The sequence below is a fragment of the Nomascus leucogenys genome, chromosome 4 (assembly GCF_006542625.1).
Source record: "Nomascus leucogenys isolate Asia chromosome 4, Asia_NLE_v1, whole genome shotgun sequence".
Taxonomy (NCBI): domain Eukaryota; kingdom Metazoa; phylum Chordata; class Mammalia; order Primates; family Hylobatidae; genus Nomascus; species Nomascus leucogenys.
In genome coordinates this window covers 132,852,965-132,876,314 of record NC_044384.1, presented here as the reverse complement: position 1 = coordinate 132,876,314, position 23,350 = coordinate 132,852,965, and the positions used below count along the sequence as shown (strand labels likewise).

The 23,350-nt window shown below is 41.9% G+C and overlaps 1 protein-coding gene across 1 annotated transcript in view; it reads right to left on the bottom strand.

Annotated features, from left to right (window-relative positions):
- The window catches only part of LOC100581529 (PH and SEC7 domain-containing protein 3), a 122,058-nt gene that overhangs the window by 65,589 nt on the left and 33,119 nt on the right, over nucleotides 1–23,350 (bottom strand). The gene's annotated exons all lie outside the window — the stretch shown is intronic.

The following is a 23,350-nucleotide window of genomic DNA, read 5'->3' as shown; positions in this document are numbered from 1 at the left end:
TGTAACTAGAATGCCTGTCATTCCCTTTACCGAAACCTTCTAGTGCCTATAGAATCTCGTCCATCAACGCCCTAGCATGGTGTTCCTAGATTTGCTGCGTTTGGCTGACCAAGTCTTAAGCCTCATTTCCCACTAAATTTTTCCCTTGTACACTACGTGGTCTTTGGCTCATGTTATTGTTTCCTTAGCTTCAGGTGTCCTCTCCCTTCTAGCACACACAAATCTCCTCCTCCTGCAAGGCTCAAATCAGATGCCTCTATGAAGCCTACGGAAACCCTTGACTGACATGACTTCACAACCTTGTAGCACTTTTGTTAAGGCTCTAATAGGGCACTGCTTTAACTGTCTTGAAATAAAATACATGAGATGAAATAAAGGATGCTCTACCATTTGAGAGAATTTTTATCACAATTTTGTAAAAAGACATTTTTAAAAGACAATCATTTCACAGGGCCTGATGGTAAAAAATAAAAACAAAAATAAATAATCACAACCATACTTTCTTCCCCAAAAAGCTCTGAAGATACCAAATCTTAGTAATTTTATTTAATTTTTTTGAGATGGAGTCTTGCTTTGTCAGCCAGCCTGGAGTGCAGTGGTACAATCTCAGCTCACTGTAATCTCTGCCTCCTGGGTTCAAGCAATTCTCCTGTGTCAGCCTCCCAAGTAGCTGCGACTACAGGCACGTGCCACAACTCCTGGCTAATTACTGAATTTTTAATAGAGACAGGGTTTCACCATGTTGGTCAGGCTGGTCTCGAACTCCTGTCCTCAAGTGATCCACCCGCCTTGGTCTCCAAAAGTGCTGGGATTATAGGTGTGAGCCACCGCGCCAGGCCAGTAATTTTCTACTGAATGAAAGAGCCTCCAGATCCCATTGAGTCCTCAAGCCCCAAGGACCTTGCTACGTTAAAGCCTTTAGATCCTGCAAGTGCTATTGCTGAAGGTGCTCAAGTTATATTTGGTGTTCCCAATTAAACTCCAACAGACCACACCTAAACCAGACTCATTGTGGGTGACTCTTGCCTTACAACAAGTTTTATACACCAAAACTTCTGGGCATCTCTTTTAGTCATTTGCCAGGAGGACACATAACACAGGCATAATGCAACTTGTTTAAAAGAACAACAGAAATTATCTTCTGTCATTCAAAGCAGAGGAACAGATAACAGGTATCAAAGTACACTTTGGTTTTCCAATCAATCACTTTCATTTGCTGGCTTTTGGGCAAACTTCTTTTAGAAATGAGTTACCGAAAGAACAACATGGTTGCAAAAGGAGATAAAAAGACTGCAGCATAACCCAAACTCCACCCCTTCGGAAGGCGTAGCTGTCCTTTGGCTGCATTGCTCCCACTGCAGTGTCAGCATGGAGGTATGTGCTTCCTGTTTCAGGGTTCTCTAATCACAGACTGGATTCTTTCAACCTAAACCATCTCTGAGAATAGAGCATCTTAGAGAAAGGCCAATACCATTTTCAGCTATGGAAAATACCTACAAGAGCCATTTACTGGGGAAAGAGCTTCCCTGAAACCATTCATTCTAGGTGGCAACATTGTTAAGGGCAGAGAATAATGGATTGCCAGTCCAGAAAGCGAAGTGGAGGCAAAACAACTTAGAGGTTAAAAGCAAGGACTTGGGACGCCGACCACCTTGGTTCAAACCCCGACTCTGACATTTGCTAGCTGTGTGAAGTCGGGCAAGTTACTTGAATTCTGTGCCCCAGTTTGCCCATCTATAAAATGGGGTAGGAGTGTACCTGACTCAAGTGCATAATATAGAGCAGCTACTATTAATCTGGCTCTGAAGCTAAATGCCTGCATGACCTCAAGCAAGTCACTTAACATCTCAGCTTCCTCATCTGTAAAGTGAAAGTATTAAATACACACCCTTCTGCAGCTCTAGAATGGCTCTAAACTTTAGTACTATATAACTCAATGTGCCAGGATTAGCAGTCTCAACTTGCTTAATTTTATTAGTCATATAGTAATTTCACATAAAATCAGTTTGATCACCGTATCTTTAGTTCCAGTTCTCCAAGGTCAACCCTCAGTTCAACATGACATCAGGCCAGATGCCGTAGCTCACACCTATAATCCCAGCACTTTGGGAGGCCGAGGCAGGCAGATCACCCGAGGTCCGGAGTTTGAGACCAGCCTGGCCAACATGGTGAAAGCCCGTCTCTACTAAAAATACAAAAATTAGCCAAGCATGGTGGCGGGTGTCTATAGTCCCAGCTAGTCAGGAGGCTGAGGAAGGAGAATTGCTTCAACCTGGGAGGTGGAAGTTGTAGTAAGCCGAGATCGCACCATTGCACTCCAGCCTGGGCAACAAAGGGAGACTCCATCTCAAAAAATAAATAAATGAAATAAAATAAACAAACAAACATGACATCAAACAGGTTCCCTCATGAAGACTTATTGCCAACAAATCAGCTATAGAAAATAGCCAAAAATGTATTTGGTCTTGCTATTCATATTCAGTTCTGAGCTCAGTGTGTAATTTATAGTAACAGAATTAATATAACAAAAAAATAGAAAAAATATGGGAAGAAAGGTAAGTTTACTGTAACTTGAGAAAAGTTGAAACGATGTCTTTGTATTCACTTCTGAAAACATTTTCATAAACTGGAACCACCCAGGCTCACAAAAGCAAAACCTTCCTTTCTGTTGCCAACAAAATAGCACCAAATACTTTTATGCACATTCCTGTGTTTTCCTCCTACTGCCTTTTTCACTCTAGCTCTTGAAATATGGTCTTTACTATAGGTGGAGTTCTCATACTTTATGAGTCAGCCTGCCATTTCAGACGCTGTGAAAGCCCAGCGGATATATCACTGCAACCCTAAAGAGCAAGGAAATTAAAGGATAAAAGTATAAAGTATAGGGTTATATCTTGCTTCACGTCCAAGGTTGCACAGAGGTCATCTATGTATAAAATTGCTTTTTTTTCAAACTCCTCAAAACTGTGCACAACTCCAGTAAACAGAAGGCAGGCTTTCCCTTCAGCTCTGCATAGGTTCAGATCAGGATAAAACTCAAACGTTTTGGGTACAGGCTTATTGGCCATACTCCTTTCAACTCCAACTTCCCTACACCACTACTTTTGCCAATCAGTACAGCTCACTGTGGTTGCTCAAGTTCACCAATAACATGTCAAGCATTATCCTCCAACCCCCTTTTAACTGTTAACTTAGGAAACACTGTGTGACTACTGTGTGTCAGACATAATGGTCAACATATTAGTCCATTCTCACAGTGCTAATAAAGACACACCCAAGACTGGGCAATTTATAAAGGAAAGCCGTTTAGTGGGCTCACACTTCCACATGGCTGGAGAGGCCTCACCATCACGGCAGAAGGCAGAGGAGGAGCAAAGGCGTGTCTTACATGGTGGTAAGCAAAAGAGTGGGTGCAGGGGAACTGCCCTTTATAAAACCATCAGACCTGGTGAGACCTATTCATTATCACTAGTACAGCACAGCTCCCATGATTCAGTTACCTCCCACCGGGTGCCTCCCATGACACATGGGGATTATGGGAACTACAATTCAAGATGAGATTTGGGTGGGGACACAGCCAAACCATATCAGTAAATAAGGCAGATACGCTCTCTGGCATGGCAGTTTGAGGTTATAATTGAGCAGCCATGAGAGATAATTTTTAGAAAACAATTATGTTAAAGATTACAGTGTTATTTTAAAGATTTAAAATGTTACTTTAAAGAAGCAATGCAATAGAACACATACTCTAGTCTAAGGACATCAGCCTTCCTGGAGAAAGTGACAGTGAAACTGACACTGAGGACCAGGAGCAGGAAAGCCCCAGGCAAGAGAACAAGACATATTTTAAAAAGCAAGAGACGTTCACTCAGGTTGAAGCTTATGGGATGGAGGTGAGACGGTGTGAAGAACACAGAGCAGGCAGAAGATGAAGCTGGAGGTGGGCAGCTGCTTCATTATGAAGGCTCACACTGACAGCACCATCAAAACACTTTTCCGTTCGCTTGAGGTCCATCTTGCAATTTCCCATAATAGGCCAGTACCATTTATTAGAAAATAGATAACTAAATATGTGACATGCCATCTTAGCAGGTATAATACATTCATACATTTTAACAGGGATTTTGTAGAGGCAATGCTTTGACCAGAAAGACTGATAAATGAGTAAAATTTTCAGGCTCCAAGAAAAGCCAGTGGAAAAACTCTTTGGGGTTAGAATGAGTTTTCCACTAGTTTCATTTCCTGTATTTGCTGTCTAAATTACCAGAGCACTCCAGTTATCTAGTCAGCATTTAGTTATCTAGTCAGAATAATTATCACTAAAAAATACAACAGTGTAAGACATGCGCTACATGCCATTACAATTATTATCCTCATTCTAAAAGATCTAGCACAATAAATTCAGAAAAAGACAGAAAAAATAGAAAAAGGTAGAAATAAAATAATTACTTGCATATGTTATAATCGTTTACATGTAAAGCACAAAAATATCGAGCAAAAAATTACAACTAGTAAGGCAGTCAGTTACAAAAATATAAAAACAATAGCTTTAATAAATCATGAGGGACCAGTTAGAAAACGTAACTGAAAAAAATTCTACCAAGAATAAGATTTATGAAGTAGCTAGGAAAAGCAAGCTAAAATAAGGAAAGTACAAAATTTTGCTGAGAGAAATGAATTACAACTAAATAAATGTTATGCTCCTGCAATAAACACTGTAAAGATATTTCTCTCACTAATCCCTCTAAAATGTAATCCAATTCGAGGAGCACATGAAAGGTAAGAATGTAGAGAACTTGAAGAAAATATATTTGAATGTATAATTTCCTCATAGAGAAGGTATTTCTAACCTACAAACTATCAGAAATCATGATTTAATTGATAGCCTTGATTACATGGCAACACCATTAAGCAAAATTAAAATGATAAATGGATAGAAAAACACCCATTATACAAAAGGCAATACTATCCTTCAAATGGAAAGGACTTTTAGGTACCCATAAGAGAAAGATTAATACAACAAATCAAAAAATGGGCAAAATACATTGTACTGAGCATTCTAATCACTGTGTCCTTGTGTCCTGGCTAGAGAAATCAATTCATCCACAGCCCCTGGCAACAGGCCCCAAGAGCCTCAGCTCTCTATGGTGACCTCAGCTGATTGGACGAGGGGTGACTAGCTGATAAAACTGATCCAACACACTGCTCACCCTAGAAATGTGGGCCGCGGACACCCGTGCACTTAGACTATGACTGGGTATGTGAACTGAAAGGTCACAGAAAGTAGGGGCTGAACTAAGTGGCGGGGCACACCAAAGCCAGGTAGAATGAAGAGTTACATAGGGGAACAAAGACGCCATGAAAAAAAGGGAGAAATCCAGTATGCAAAGCAAAGTAGAAGAGTAGAGACAGCAGAGAGAAGCAGACCCTCCAGTCCTTGTGTCTGGGAGGTCTCACTGTCCCTTGCATCCTGTTCTTGGATATAAACCCAACGCCTGTGGCATCCATCTAATACAATTAGTTCAAGTAGGTTTTCAGTCCACTGCAACCAGAGTCTAGACCAAAACAGATGAGAGCAAGCAATTTGTTAAAAAAAGGGTAAGGAGATAAGAATTAGACATGTGGAAATGAAGCTCATTCACGTCAAAGACACACAAGTTAAGGTATTCAGATAGCTTTTTCAGCCATTAAATTGGTTAAGATAAAAAAGCACTTATACAAAGGACAGTGAAGTATGCAAAGAAATACAGGCACTCATACATTAAAGGGAGAAGTACAATCTGATATATATGGTCTAGGTCTAATAATTATTAAAATATGCATATCCTAAGAACCAGCAATTATATGTCTAAGCATTCATTTTAAAAAAAGAATCATAAATACACCCAAAAATTACTTAAGGATATTTACTGCGGTGATAATTATACTAAGACCACAAAAGAAACAAACTTACAACATATCAGTGTTTTTCAGGCATTATTCATCACCTTTATGACTCTTACAGATCCTTACACCTCATGTATTGATTTACTATTATTAAGTCAGGATATGATTTTTATTTAACTTAGTCTTCCAATGAGTATTTATTGAGTGCCTACTACATCCCAGGAACTTTTCTAGATTCAGGAGTGACCAAAACAAGACAAAAATCCCTGCCCTTGTGGAACTTACATTTTAGAGGACAGAGAGGTGATAAGTAAAATACGTAGTATGTTGGTAATACAGCCAAGGGGTCGAGGGGAAGCAGGCAAGGAGAATATGAAACCTTGAGAGGAAAAGAGTTATTTTAGAAAAGGCAGCCACGTAAGTGCCCAACAGAAGAGAATCATTAAAAATGTTCAGTGGGAGAGCAGGGCTCTGGGGATGAACACTTCAAGGAGAAAGAAAAGCAAAGGCAAAGGCCCCGAGGTAGAAGCACGCCCAGTGTGCTCAGAAATGGGCAAAGAGGCCAATGCAACGGAAACAGAGGGAGCAAGAAGAGTGGGAGGAGATGAGGCCACAGAGCGGTGTATGCAGTGTAGATGGGGGGCGGATCGTGTAGGGACTTGTAGGTCATGGTAAAGGCTCTGGCTTTGACTCTGAGGTAAGTCAACAAATTGAGAAAAGACTAAAGCAGGCCGTTAGTTGCAAAGATAGGGGAATAAACCATGCTCACGTGGATCACTTGAATGAGAGTAGCATTCAGAGTGGTAACACAGTTGAGATATGAATGTATTTTGAAGGTAGAGCTGACCAAATTGCCGACATGCTGAATACTGGAGACCTAGCGAAATCGCCTGAGTGAGATGCTGAAAAGATGCTGGAGACTCCCGCATTTAATGGGCTTTCAAAGTAACTGTAACCCTGAACTCACGTTTGATGGAGTAGTTAGAATTTCAAATACACATAGAATAAAAATATAATTATTAAAAATCAAAGATGCTCAGGTGTTCCCTACAATTATCTCAAATATCATCAATGGTTTCTGCAACATACTTTCGGAATCAGTTATTTAAAATAAATCAGATACCTTTATATCAGAATACCAAAAGGACATTAACTTATGTGGATTTTATTTATCTGTGCACATGCAAACTCAAACACAAACACACAAAGGTTGGAAATGCATATATTAATACTAAAATGGCAACAATACTAATTTTTTAATAGTGGATTTATTTGCTTCTTTGTGCTTTTCAAGTTGTTTTCAATGAATATATACAGTTGTCCCGCCGTATCCATGAGGGATTAGTTCCAGGGCCCTTTCTGGATACCACAATTTATGGACTTTCCAGACCTTTATATAAAATGGTGTAGTATTTGCATATAGCCTACACACATCCTCTGGTATACTTTAAATCATCTCTAGAATACTCATAATACTGAATACAATGCAAATGCTATGACAATAATTGTTTTTCTGCCCTGTTTAGGAAATAATGACAAGAAAAAAAAAGTCTGTGCATGTTCAGGACAGAGGCAACCATCCTCCCTGATCCCCCCAATATTTTTGATCCACAGTTGGTTTAATTGGATGTGAAACTCACACATAGCAAGGGCTGACTGTACTTTGTTTCTTAAAAAAATTCAAGTTTCTTATGTGTTTTTTTTTTTTTTAATACACATGCAGATCTTCCTCAAATCAAGTTTTGTTTCTGGTTTTATCTGATGGCAAGGCTTTTAACTAAACATCCAGAAGGAGAGAAAGGGACTGAGCTAGGGGCCTACAAGGCAGGAGTGAGGAGCTATGGTCAGAAACTAGAAACTGAACCCCAGATAGCAGTGACAGAGACAGCACATATATTCCCAAAAAGTGGATGGCTTATCACATGCAAAAACTCAAGATCCAGACAGTATAGGATAGACAGCGAATGTGAGACACTCTTGAACCAGTCATGACCCAGCTCTGGGTCACTCTGTAGACCAGGGGCCAGTTCTCCAATGAGACTTCACTGCTTTGTGGTAAACAAGCCTTCCTGACACAAGCCAATACTATGACACCATGTATTTATAAATTACTCAAATGCTCCCAAGTAAACGTCACTTAAAACAGGTAAAATAAACATTCACATGCATACGCCAAGTTCAAGAGGAGTAGGAGCAAGTTCAATAAAAATCAGAGTGGGCTCTAAAAGAAACTAATCATGCTTCTGCTCTCTGTTCTAATACTGTAATCCTCATAGGTAACTGGGATTAAGTGGAGGTTTTAGGTCAAATCATTTAGTTCTTGATGTTTTAATACTAACTGGCAAAAGATGATAAATGTAGATAGTAATTGAAATGAGACTAAACTCTAAAAGTACTCTAGGCCAGGCATGGTGGCTCTGTCTGTAATCTCAGCACTTTGGAAGGCTGAAACAGGAGAATCGCTTGAGTCTAGGAATTCCAAAACAGCCTGGGCAAGATGGCAAGACCCCATCCCTATATATTTAATTAAAATTTAAACATATTAAAAAAATACAAGCACTAGTCATATCTGAGATGTTCACCTATTTCTCCGCTTGAATTAAGAACAAGGATGGGTGTTCGCTAATCTCGATCAGACTCATGATTTGGTTGATCTTGAAGATGCCATGTTGTCTATCAGGCAGACGGCTAGTAGGTAAGGGGAGAGTCACTCTGGGATGAAATGATAGAGTACTGTTGTAAATACCTGTCATGTACAGAGACAGCTCTCTAATTTCTCTACTAAAGACCATAATTATGAAAGGTTTTATCTCATTGATCAAATGAATCATATGGCTTAACTTGTTAATAATTCGTGAAATTATATAACGCCATCTGACACAGCTCACACCTGTATTCACCTTACAACCCTGAGCGGGGCTTTTAATTTCTAAAACAATATTCTGTCAATGACAGTAGCACTTTAGTTCTGATTTCATGTAGACTGATGGCTTTATGTGATCAAGAAACATTAAGTACGAAAAATCACCTAAAGGTCAGCAATGCCTCACCACGCTTGATAAGTGAACAAAACGGGTTTCCATGAAAGGAAATCGTCTGACCCTGCTTTCTTTGCGTCTTCTGCTTTACAAAAGCATTTCTGTGCTTCGTAAATCTAAATATTATTCAGTAAATGCATCCTGTCCTCTTTAAAAATAAATAAACGAAGTTGGGACAACTAAGTATGTGCAAACCAAAGTTCTGTTTTTAAAAATAATGTTTGGGCCGGGCGCGGTGGCTCACGCCTGTAATCCCAGCACTTTGGGAGGCCGAGGCGGGCGGATCATGAGGTCAGGAGATCAAGACCATCCTGGTTCACACAGTGAAACCCCGTCTCTACTTAAAATACAAAAAATTACCTGGGAGTGGTGGCGGGCGCCTGTGGTCCCAGCTACTTGGCAGGCTGAGGCAGGAGAATGGCGTGAACCCGGGAGGCGGAGCTTGTAGTGAGCCAAGATAGCACCACTGCACTCCAGCCTGGGTGACAGAGCAAGACTCCGTCTCAAATAATAATAACAATAATAATAATAATAATAATAATAACAACAATAATAATGTTCAAGAAAAAAGACTTCAGCGGCTGACAAGCCAGTTAACTGCATTTCAAAAGGTTTTGCCACTAGGTCTTATTTGTTTCTCAGTCATCTTAATTGGTCTCTGAATATTCTACAGATGAAAAGCCTGAGGAAAAGGCTTATCATACAAATGGGATGACAGACAACTCAAAACCAACTTTAAAACAAGCAGAAGGGACAGGCCTTTAAAAAGGGAACTAAAGCTCCAAACACCACTTCCTGCACTCAGCTCTCTCCCAAACAGCCGGGCTGCTGCAGCTCATCTTACCCAGAAGAGCTGCAAATGCTTCCCAGGACCCTAAGTTGAGCACAGACATACCATTTACAAGTGTAAATGTGGTGAGTTCATCAGTTTCTGGCATTACCAATACAGAGCATGGACAGAAGAGACATTTCAAGTCCAAATTTTCTCCATCGAACTTTTAGACACAAACTCAGCTGAATGTTTCTGTGTTTTTATAGGAACGTATTTTCTTAAGCATGAAAGAGGATAAACACCAGAAACAGTAGGGCCAAGTTTGCCTTGTAAAAGATCTATTGTCAAAAGGTAAATTTCCCTGGCATCTCTTGCGACATCAGAACACCTCCCATTTGCTTTCCTCCCACAGCTCCTCAGCTCTTTAAAGGTGGAGTCTGTTTGCTGCAGCAAAGCCAAAGGGAATGATGGCTCTGGGCAGCCACAGAGGTGGCCTACTTTAAGGAGAAACACTTCTGCAAATGTAAGCAGGAACCAGGTTTACTCACCCAGAGAAAAACACGTTTCCTCAGAAGGTTTTGCAGCTCCAGTAGTTCTAGAACACACCACCCACCACCAGCATCACCACTGTAAGTCAACTCAACGCGGAACTCAAGTAAGATCAGAGTTCTCCTCCAAGGATCTTACTCATCACGCAAAGCAAGACTTGGGCTTGGCTGTAACTCTCCCATGACAAAGGGATGACACAAATTAGCTCCACACTTTGCCTTCCCTGCCTCCCACACAGTCGATGGCAGTGGACTGACAAATGTGGTAGTTACTTAGCAATACTTTGTGGTTATCTCACCCACATCATTCACAGAGACAGACAGTGCCACCCTTCCATAAAAACTTCTCTCCTCCCACAAACTGTTGAATTCTACATAATAACTTACATTATTACATGGAGGAACAAAATACTGGCTTGTGCTTAGTAGAAAGTAGTCATTCCATGGACCTTTAAGAATCCTAATGCTGATCCTGTTGTTCTCTAGGTCTTGAGCAAAATCACTCCATAGCAAATCAAAGGAATGTGAATGCCAGGTGAATAAAGCCAGAAGAGCTTAGTGAGAACTACCACCCACCTGCAAATGTCCCCCCCCCACCCATATCATTCTAAGCAGATAAGCCTCAAGCCCTCAATCACTCTGAGTAATAGGTGGGGAGGTTGTGGGGGATGCATTAAACCAAAATGTCTCAAACACTTGTGATGAACATGTTGGCCTCCCAAAGATGACCTGAAGGGGGTTGGTAGGGTTGGTACAGACATCCTGCTATCCTTAAATGAACCCTACTTGGTCTACTCACGCTGAGAAAAACATTTCAGTGGGACCTATCATGAGCTTTCATTTGTCTCCACTGTCATTCAAAGCATTCAGACAAAAATGATAGCGTGTACTGAGCACTTTCGATGTTCCAGGTTGGTCTGAGACATTTACAGGCATTAACACATTTAATCTTCGTCAAGTAGGTATTATTAGTATGTCCACCTGGCAGATGAGGAAAACAAGGCACAGGTGCTAGGTTTCCCATAACACGGTAGGCCAGTGACAGAGCTGGAATGTGTATCCAGGCAGTCTGACTTCAGCGACCACACCCCGAACTACAGCTTACCCTGCCTCTCTGGGAGAGGTCTGTGAGGCCAGTGTGGGATAGCAGATTCGCAGAGAGTGGTCAGATTGGAGAGGCACGTGATGATAATATTCTGGAATACAGAATATATAAAGAGAATTCTAGTTCCAATTTCACTATTAACGGTGTGACATCGAGCAAGTTGCCTTACTTCCTTGAGATCAGTACATTCATCTCTGTGTGTGTGTGTCTCGAGACAGATGAATGTACCTTGCACCTCTAAAATTCTACTACAGTCTACTATACCTGGTAAGGTTATTAGAATATTATGCTCTATTTTAAAAGTACTAAAACAAGAACCTAAGTAGAGGATAGAAAGCAGAAGAAAGTCCCGTGATTTCTGTTGGGCAAAAATCAAGTTTACAACCCAAACCACCTGCTAAGCCTGCGGCCAGCATTGACAACTCAGGCCTAAGGCAGCTAGGTAGTAACCACACTAATTGGATGGCTTAGCAGACTGCTGTGTTTGTTATGGCTGGCTAGCGTATATGCCAATATTCATGCATGCTCAGCCACTGCGTGGAAACAAAGTCTGTTGTGTATTCTTCGGGAGGGCAGCCCACTAAAAAACAGCACCTTGGGAGTGCTGAGGAGGCAGAGAGAGTGGAGTTTAGCAGCTCCCATTCAGGCTTTCACAAAGCAGCTCTACTTTCAAATAGCTGATAAAACTGAAAGTTCTTAGTAATACTTTACTTTTAAGAGTGTCTGCTATTTAAACACACACACACACACACACACACACTGAATTTTAACACTCACTAGCATGGAGAGAGCAGACGGGGCTCTCTAGGTCCCACGTGCAAGAGCAGGCATTGTTTGAAGTGTGTAAGAGGCAGGACACTGGTGAATGTGTGGGCTTCTCTGGGCTTTGCCCAGCTAGTATCAACCAGTCATGCCTAGGCGACTCAAGTATAATGAAGATAGTCAAAATTCTTTGAGTTTTCAAGAGACCCTCATCTGGCGCTAACATGAATGAACCATCTTCAGGAAGTCTCCGAAAGACAGGCATAGAAAGATTCTTCTACACCATTCCACCTGGGGGAGAAGCCCTGAACACGTGACGATAACAAAATGAATCTAAACACATTAGCTGGTAAAGGGACCCTAATCCCTTCATTAAAGGCTTTAAAAAAAAAATTACACCTTTGATATAAAACCTACTCTGTTTCTAAACAGAATACTTCAGACCAGTGGAGAGGTACGGAAAGAAGTGCTGCCAGAAACCCTGCCCATGTGTCAGAGGAGCAGAAAGGCAGTGGACGGCCCTCCTCTGCTGCTTCCAGGGCCAAAAACCCAGTAAGACCTCACCATCTTCCCATGTTAACCGGGATTTCCAAAGTCTTGGAATATGAAGAAGCAAAAAGTACCTACTGCTGGGTCCATAATGAGCCTCGCATCTGCTGACTGAGGGTTACACCAACTAGCATTTGGCCCACAGCCAGAGCAGCTTAGACCAAAGCCACAGCTACTCTATGCGGCATCACTATGTGAATTCCCATAAACCCAAGGCAGCTGAAGACTGCACAGTTCCAAAGTCTACATGCCATTTTATAACCCTTTTGCATTGTAGAGACTACTTACAAGTAGGACATAAAAATGCTCTCATAAGGGATTTACACAGGAAAAACAATTTTGGTTCTCTTTGAGAGCAATCTGGATAATTTAAGATAAATAGCTCTCACAAAATTCTATGGCTTTGTCCGGGCACGGTGGCTCACGCCTGTAATCCCAGCACTCTGGCAGGCCGAGACAGGCAGCTCACGAGGTCAGGAGATCGAGACCATCCTGGCTAACAGTGAAACCCCGTCTCTACTAAAAATACAAAAAATTAGCCGGGCGTGGTGGTGGGCGCCTGTAGTCCCAGCTACTCGGGAGGCTGAGGCAGGAGAATGGCGTGAACCCGGGATGCGGAGCTTGCAGTGAGCCAAGATAGCGCCACTGCACTCCAGCCTGGGCAACAGAGCGAGACTCCGTCTAAAAAAAAAAAAAATTGTATGGCTTTACTAGTATACAGACTATTAATATTCAGTGAAGAAGAGCTCTTCAGCAAAGGTTTTAGACAAATATCTATCATGGATGAATGCACTGATTAAACGAAGCCACATGCAATGTTAAGGTACAGAAGAAGCCTTCCTCAGAAGTTCCCCCTTGCCAGAACATATGGAACCAGGCATGGACTTTCCTTGAGCAAAAACCCACACATTTTCGTATTATTCTTTTATAAAGAGAAATTCATTCTCCATGTTATTTTTTCCACAGTCAATATACCACTCAAAAAGGCTGCCTTTGCTATAGCTGTTAATAAAAAAATAAAACCATCAGTAGTATTAGAGGAACCCAGTAGCAAGAGTTACTGCTCTAGGTACACAAGTTCTAGCATGAGGAATTAGAATCACCATATCTAAACATATGAGCAAATTTCAAAGAATGTTTTAATTTCTCCATTTTCTTCCCTTTCCCTTCGTATAATGAAGTAATATAAGAGGTATTAGGAAAATCCCTCCTCCATTGAAAGATACTTCAGAGCGCTCTGTACTCTGGGTTTATAGTGTATTCTCCTCTTCTAATAACAGCTTTGAGATACAATTTCAGTCCTCACCTAACACCCCTGATCCAAGGGCATCAAAAAGGGTACAAAGAATAGAGAAGTAGAAAAGTAATGAGTGTGCCATACTGTTATTTGTTGCTAATCTGGGCTTTGTGATTAAGGGAGCTAATCTAAAAAGCATGGTAAAATAGAGGTATATTCAAGTACTGATGATGGCGGTGGTGATGATGATGACAGCTGACATTTATTGTGCACTTACTGGTTCCAGGTACCATGTCAAGCACTTCATAAGCATTATCTCAATTGATCCTGACAATATCTCTAGGAAGCAGGTATTCTATAACCACTTTATAAGACAGACTTTTTTTTTTTTTTTTTTAACCCAAGGCAATACTGTCAGGAAATGGGCAAGCCGGGCTATGAAGACAAATATCCTGATTTAAAAAAAACAAGGTTAATCCTACACAAGGTTCTGCCCATTGGGTTTTGAGTTCTGGTCCTGTAAGGCAGATGTCCAGCAGCTGGTTCTATGGGGTTCCAAATTTTAACATAATTATGGGAAGACTCCCATCAGTACCCTTTAACTCAGAAATTACCTACAATTATCTAAGAGCTGTATCTCCCCAGGATTAAAAACTCCAAGAGCTCTGATCATTAGTCTTCAAATATGAAGATACCATGGAAACAAAGAAAAGTTCCCCTTCTCCCTTGGGTCCCCTGACAATTCTAAAGATGGTGAAATTTTTTACAAATTGATCTTTTCCCTGTTGTATTTCATTAATATATAAATAATTTAAGATAGACACTTATACCTTCCATCAGAAACTTAAAAACTCTAATAATGATTCCTAGGAGATCTAACACCTTTCCTCTTTTTAGTTCGAGGTCTTACATGGAAACAACTTAAAGTAGACTTTATCTTGACTCAACATGATCCCCCTCCTGTCTACTATATTTATAGCTCTTATTGTTCTCTACTCTTGAGCCCAAACGACATTAAGATTGAATCACTTCTACTGAAAACACACTGATGTTAAAAAAGAAAAAAAAAAATCAGAATAGAACATACTGGATTTGTTTTCAATTCCAACCACAACCCCTACTCCACATTAAATAGGATGGATTGCTTTCTCAGGGAAAAATAAGATTATTAGAAAAGTTAGTTAGAAGCACAAAAACCAATGTATAAGGGAGACTGTTCACTTAGCAGGGCTCCTCTAATACGGAAGATTTTAACCAAGAGAAGAATCGTACAGTCAAATTCCAGAATAAGCTAGTCTGCGTAGCATTCACTTTGGGTATAAAGAAAATGACATCACTACAGCGCTGGCATCTTAAACAAGTGTTTCATACAGAGCTGGTTACAATGATCAGTTCATTCCAAATTGGTGGGAAAGGCTTTGCACTAAAATCTGGGAATGTACAGCCATGGATGGCTCAAAGCGTGTCATGGGAGTTCAAACTGGCCTAGATTTTCTAAAATCTTGTTATGTAAAGGGGATAAAATTTTAACTTGAGGGTAAGTATATTCTAAAGGAAAAACATGAGGTAAAAATATGGTATCTTGTCTATTAGAATATTGCTTTGAAAGTAAACAGAATATTTCATTACTACCATTCTGATTTGAGATTCTGTTACTTCTAGAAGCTGGCAGCATAAATTATAGGTAATTTATGAGTTAAAGGGTACTGATCACAGATATGACTTTGGAGAGGAACGGCGAGAGGAATGGCTGTCATCTCGGTAGCGAGCTGAAGAAACCGTGCGTCTCCTTGAGTGGATGGGGTCCCCTGGGACTTTGGCGGCTGCACTGTCCCACTCACATGGTCCTGTCTGCATTCTCAGACTTAGTGACATAAGCAAGGTGGCAACTCCCTCATCAGTCCTTCAGTCGTCACTTCCAGGTGCATAGCAGGGCATTCGGAAGACAGGTGCGTCCACACTGAGAGTGCTCTGGGGTGGCCGCCACCAACACTGTGGGCAGTGTCAGCCACACCCATGAGGGCCACTGCAGCTCTTTCACTCCCTCTCCTCCCTCCCTGCTGCTCACAGCAGGAGTTTCACAGGCCCACTGCAGCATCAGTTAGAAACAGCAGAAGAGGGTGGGTGTGGTGGCTCACACCTGTAATCCCAACACTTTGAAAGGACAAAGCAGGAGGATCATTTGAGGCCGGTCGTTGGAGACCAGCCAGAGCAACAGAGCAAGACCCCACCTCTACAAAGAAAATTAAAATAAATGGCAGAAGAAGGGAACTCAAACTAGTCACTTAGTCTCAGGGTTTTGTGGGAAAGAATACTGAAGTTACTGTTTGGAAGAAAATAAACACATCTAAATGAAATCCTTTATATTTCTTGACCAGCAGCATGAATAATTAAATGCATTTGTAATAATCTCCACTCGATAACTGTTCGCTTAAGTCAATGCTATGAGCCTAGCGAAAGCATTCCATTCTCCGGGAGTGACTAGGGTGGTATTCTTTGCGGAGATGGGATGTATTTTAAATGCTTATCAATTTGACTGCAAAGTTACCCTGTGGAAGCAAAAGAAAGAGAGATAGAAGAAAGATTTGCAGATTCCCTCATGATCAAAAAATATTCTTAATAAGCCATTTAACGCATGTGTTTGACCGTATCAGTAGCAATACAAATGTTTTGACTGGGATATCATTACCAAGAAGGCAAAGGTAAATATTTCTCTAGAGAAACAGTGATGTTTCCTGCTAAACCTCACTCCAAGGCTCAGGGGCAAAAGCAGGCCCTTCAACCTGAATGCCAACATTTAATAGAGGCTGTGGGGCTATGAATGTCCATGAGGCTTTTGAAGAAAAATCAAATGAACAGAAACGTAGGGGGCGGAAACTATCGGTAGAACCGTTTCTACCACGCCCTGGAGGGAGACATGTTCCTTGTGAAGGTACAGGGGTTCGAAGGTTCTACTGCTACTCCTGGGGAAACTCACACCGGGAAGCCATGAATGTCTCTGGGAGGTTGTATTCCTGGCAGAGAGGGCCACAGACTGCTGACAAATGATGAACAAATACCAACAAATCAGTACACTGACCAAAAGTAACAATCAATTTTCAAACATCTTGTGGTAACCTGGACTTAGTGCTGTGCAAACATTAAAAGACAGCCTCTGCCTGCAGTGAAGTTGCAGGATGCACAGGAGGCATCTGCAAAACCGACTGGTCTCAACTCCCTTTGCCCTCACTTGCCACATCTCTCTAGGGGTCTTGCTCATGAAGAGGGAAATTACACATTATGGCAGGTTGGTGCTGGAAAAAATCCTAAATTGTTTGGCTTGGCCCAGCAACCTCACATTACAAATGAGGCCAGCTCAGAAACGGGTAGGTGACACAGTCAAAGACAGAGCTAATGTGAAGTACCAGGAAAACCCCAGGCCCCACACTGCCAATCCCATGCTCCCTTAACTCTAAAGGGAGAAAAATTCTCCTCCATTTGTGCCTACAATACCCATGCCCTGGATGAGCAAGAGTCAAGAAATTCCCCATTTGGCCTCGACACTGCCTTTCACCTCTTACATGCTGGTTTCACTTCAGCTGCTGAGGCGCACACTTCTGCTTTCGTGCGAGAAACCAGGCCTCTCTGAAAAGGGATGGAGAAGATGCACCATCAGCCAGTCACTTGAGCCAAGGAAAAGAGACTGGAGTATGATCTCCGACTGTCCTGGTGCTTCCCTTCCTGGAAAAGGTGCAATTGGGGTTTCAAAGTAAATATCTCCAATCAGTCAACTCAGACTGAAGATAACCAGTGGATGTTACTTCCATGAAAGAACAATGCAAAACGTCAAGCTGTGTAGGCAGCCCAGGAAGACTGCCAACCAGCCAAAAGCGTTCCCTCCCTCCCTCCCGCCCCTTGCTCCGCCTTAATCACTGGGTGAGCTATGCACACTGTTGCTACTTTTTTGGTATATTCTACCTGCTCCAATCCCAGTATCCTCATTGTTTTCAATTTGTTTTGAATAAAAGATCCTAACTGGTCACAAAGAACTAATGTAAGGAGCCAGAATTAGTATGATTTTGTACAGTCAAGTAATGAGTTTTTGGAGGTGGAATACACCATGTGAATTATTCAATCAAATCTAATTTTTCAGTTAAGTAAAATAAAGCTTCAGAGAGAGATGAAGAACTTAGATATAAACAGAGCTGGGGCCAGAGCTAAAGTCTCCTGACTCCCAGCACAATGCTCTTCTGGTGACCCTCTGTGGCACCCGCAAACACAAGGCTACCCTGGGATCAGAGTCACGCTGGCCTTGGATGTGCAATGGCCACAGCAGCATAACAACTTAAAGTCCTCCTCCATGAATGGCTAGTGAGACTCAGCAAGATAGGATGTGGGCTGCAGAAACAATAGGGGAGACATGAGCCTGGTTAAATATTCAGGGAAGAAAAGGACCCATAACAACCCAAAGAATGTTGAAGATAAACCAGACTGTAAAGGAGGGAAGAGAAAGAAGAGAGGGGAAGGAACACATGCCATCAAGAAAGCAGGTGAAAAGAACAGCATCAGAGCACAGAAAAGCTAGCTGCTGATCACATGATACACAAGCTTGAGAATTTAAAAAAAAAAAAAAAAAATCCCTAAATCCTGTTACTTCCTTTACAATGAAGTAACTTTCTCTAAAAGAAGGCATTCAGTGTTTAACCACGTTGGTGTACAGTTACATCAGACAGTCTTCAGATGTGTCTTCTAAAACTGAATGCAACACAAAATAAATATGACTTCTACCCCAGCCAATGAAACGTGGGTTGTGATACTTAATACATACTGCGTAGGGCAACCCCACCCTTGGCCTGCAACCTAGCATCTGCAGATGGATCTCCCAGCCTCTTGCCACAGCTGGTCCCCTGGTTGCATGGCCCTGAGACCTCCCAAGAAGAACTGGGTGCCACAGGAACAGATACTGCTGACTCAGGAGACGACCACCTCCCATGGGGAAGCAGCCAAGCCAGGCATGCAACTGAGAAGCAGCTTGTAGCAGTGGTGAAGAAGTTTAAACGCTTAATAAGACTGTGGCTCAAATCTAAGTGCTGTATGTTCTCTCTCATGTAGGGATGCTTCTAGAAATAGTCTTGCATGTGTGTGTAGCGGTGAGTGCCTATTTTTGTTGTTACTAAAAATGTTTTTCTCCTTTAAAGAAAGAAATTACTATCACAAGACTGGCTTGTTGCTTACAGAGGAGTCCCAGAATGACCAGTAAACTCACCCTTGGTTGGGGCAGAATGCAGAGACGGTGGGGATTATGGCCTAAGTTATTTATTGTCATATAAAAATGTGGCAACTGCCATTCTTTGGCTGCGTTTCAAGCGGATACTTCTTGGTTCCCTCATGTTTAAGCTTTTAAGAAATGTTCAGCTATGCAATTTCCACGAAGTCAGTCAATGATGAATTCAAAGCTGTAATGCAAGATGAGACAGATTTGCTTCCAAAGGTCAAGATGTCAGAAAATCCAAGGCCAAAATCATCTTACAGTCTTGCCATGGGAAAGCCAGACTAAAATGTCCACACAGGATAGATGTACTCCTCTGTTCAACAAGATATAGATAATAAAGAGCTTGAGAAAACCAGGACGGATGAAAAGCATTGAAAACCAGAACCACAGCAATGCAAACATCTCCCATGTAGCCCGGCAAAGGCCCCTCCCCTGTCCCAAAGGGATTGTTGCCTCATGCTGAAAGAATTATTCATTCTCCATGTCTTCTCATGGTGGCATCTCTATTTCAGCCACCAGCTGTCATGACATCGTTTCTCCCTGGCTCCTTTCAGGTACTCACAGCTCCTATAATAATGGATCTGAGACCCAGAAGCCCTGATCAAAGATGATCAGCTGTGGATGATAAAAAACAAAGTGATGTCAAGGTCAGCAGATTATAGGCAAGACAATTTGATACTCATCCTTAACACCCTGTCACCCTTAAGAGATTTTCATTCATTTAGTTCTCAGAAGTCAACATGGCATCTCAGCTTGACATTCAGCCTCATTACTCACTTGTCCTATGTTTTCTAGGACAATTGTCACAAGTTATTTAAAAGGAGGCAAAAATTGCCCAGTAAGACGATGAATACAGCAAGGTAAAGGAGACGTAGAAAAGGAAAGATAGTCACTATCTCTCCTCCCCATGCACAAAATGGTCTTGTGGCCCAACGCCTTCTGCAGATGGGCAAACTGAGGGTTCATGAGAGGACAAAACTCTTCCCAAGTCTCACCATCAATAGCAGAGTTGGACCAACCGAGGTTCCCCTGCTAAACAGCAGGGCCTCAATAAAGGACCAGCTGAATCAACAAAAGGGAGTGGTTTCCTTAAGAACATGCCGGGCACAGAAACTCTATTGCCCCCCTCCCTTCTGAATGCAGGTTCTTATGTATACCAGGAGCATTCAAGAACAGAGGGGACAAAAGATCTCCACAAAAGCGAGACAAAGTGCAAGGACACCAGAACACCAGACAGCTACAACTGTTCCTTGGCCTCCGCAGCATCAACAGTTCAGTCTATCTCAACAGGTAAGAGAAATCAGCCACTGTCCTTTGAACATCCAATAAGATAAACAAACCAAAAAATCCACAGAGCACTCGGCAGTCCATCTAGCACTTTCCCATAGTTGTTTTGTTTCATCCTCACAATAGTCCCATCTTGCAAGTAAAGAAACTGAGGACCAAAGAAGTCTTACCCAAAGTCACAGCTGGTAAACAACAAGGCCAGAAATTGAGCCTACATCTTCCAACCGTATTCAGCACCTTCTACTCTACCTCCACCCAAAGATATTCATGACAAAAAGCCAAATATAACAGTAGACCAAAGGGCCAACTGAACAACAGCCTCCGGCCAGCTAAACAATGACTAAAATCCCAGGTGGAACCCAAGGCAGGCTCTGCCTCCTCAGGACTTCAGAAGAGGATTCCGGAGTGGGTTCAGACCAGCCCTCTGCTGCGAGGCAAGCTCTTCGCTCTCCTACAGGATCTCTGGGTTAATCACACGCCCCACAGCAGCATGGCTGGAGCTGGACCTGTCAAGCACATTCGGCTCTTGGTGACACAACCCAGCTGTGCGGGCGGTTCCCGTCAAGGGAGCTCCAGACATTCCAGACACTGTGCCACGGAACTGCAGGGAGGGACCGAGCTGCACAGGGAGCTGGCAAGCCCGACAGAACTTTCCCTACCACATCTGTACTTCTGCACCAACAAGGCAGTTTCAAATCAGCTCCCAAAGAGCTATGCAGATTCTGCCTTGCAAGGATAGACTAGAAACTGACAGTGGAGATTGCTTCTGGGGAGTGGGACCAAAGGAACTTCCAACTGAACTTTTACCATTGGCATCGTATTCCTTTCATAATATCTAGATCAAAATTCAATCTAAAAGCCATAAGGATGACAGCCTACACTGCAAAGTGGTGAAGGCAAAGAGAAACTGACATCAGATGATATAAACTAATCACACAAGAAAACAGTTTTAAACAAGAGCTTTAGAAACACTGAACTAAACGTAAGACCTTTATAAAGTGTAACAAGATTCTTATTTACAAATTTTACAGAAATTTCCCTTGACTGTAACAAAAGAAATTGAGCCATTTTTGAGGCAGGAAAAAAAAAAGTCTTCAGTACTTATTCTGTTAGGTATTTTCACATATTTTATCTCATTTAATCTCAATAACCATGGAATAAAAATATTATCCACAAGTGATAGACCAGGAAACTCAGACCAGGCACTCAGAGAAGCTAAGCAGCTTTCACACAGCTGCATAGCTACCAACTCCTCGAGTGTAAAGACAGAAAGGGACAATCTAGGAATACAGACACGTCCTAAAAAAGCTGCCACCACTGCTGGGCAAACGCAGCCTGTACCTATGAAAGAACCCAGACACAATGGCCAGTTTCTGACAGTCCTTTCTCGAGTGGGTCACATGCTGCCTATGGGGTATATGTGTATACAATGCTGCTCCCCATATTTATGATGAAACGGACACGCCCTCCATACTACATGAGCACACAGATGTTTTCACAAAGCGCTGATGGACCTGCAGTAATCTACCCATTTTCCTCTCCCAGCCCCCATTGCTACTGAAGGCTGCATTTGAGAGATGTCCAACCGACTGAGATGAGAACAGAGGTGCTACCCTGGAACCTGGCCACAAGGAAGCCCTGATGTGTTTACAGTGTGAGCTTGCCCACAACTTCAAATTCATCGCCATCATGCTCTAACATCGAAGTCCTCACGTGCCTGACATAAGGAAGCACAATTTAAACATCGTAATAGCCAATGATCATTAATGTTTACTGAGCTCTTTTAGAGCAGAAGGAACTATGGTAATTGCTTCCCATGCACTACACACTAGTTAATCCTCACAGCCACCACCCCTCATGTTAGATACTATTATCACTCCTATTTCATATACGAAGAAGCTGAGCTTCAGGAGTGGTTAAGTAACTTGTTAGAGACCAAACTGTAAGGAGTAAAACTTAAGCCTATGGGCCTATGACTCCTAAGTCAGACTCACAGCCACTCTGCTTAGGCCTCTCATATGTTTCATGGCCTTTTTCCCTCAAGTATTCTCTTTGTCATTTCTTATTAAAGTTATGAAACAAAATGTCCAAACAGAAGAGGCCAAATTGTTACGCTGATGGGCTAGCCAGACAAATTGCATTATAAAATACTGGAAATAGGAACTTACAATCCATAGTCAAGGCAAGAAATGCCAATTTTACCAATGCATACCCACAAATACGCCTGTTACAATCATTGACTACCCTGGAAGATCAAGCCCTGGAGTTTCTGCTGGGTTTTGGATGGTCATGAATTATTCTTCTATCCCAGGCATCTTGAAAATAGACATAGTATCAATGGACTACGCTCACTTCCCCTTCTTTAGCATCGTTGACCTCACTTATCCCCTGCCTGTTGAACATCACAACAGAAACCTTCCCAGAAAGAAACTGTGAGGCTGAAATTTCCTCAGCTCCAGGGGGAAAAAAAAACTCCCTATGCCCTTTTCATTAGATAACTGGTTAATCTTTGAAGTTTCAGTAAAACGTTGAATTCTAAGATGAATCATCTTTCCATACTAACAGCACAGCCAACTTTCCTTTCAGAGCAGTGATATACGAAAATAACAATGATAGCCTTGTGCAGTAGTCATTACGGACCCCACTACATGACTAAGCTCAAATTAGTGACCTTCCACAGCCTGGATAAAGTTTCACAAAGGGTAGCTGGAGTCCACATGCAATCTAGTAACACCAAGCTATGTCTAAGCACCTCAAAGAGCAGCACAACTCCACTAGGGAAAAATCTCATTTTGCCCAAACATTGTAGATCCTGTAATAAGTATACTCTTCGTTTGTCATCCTTATTTAGAAATTAACACATGATCATTTTCCTAAGTCTTTCCTAGGATCTCCTTACAGTGCTTTTCATTTGA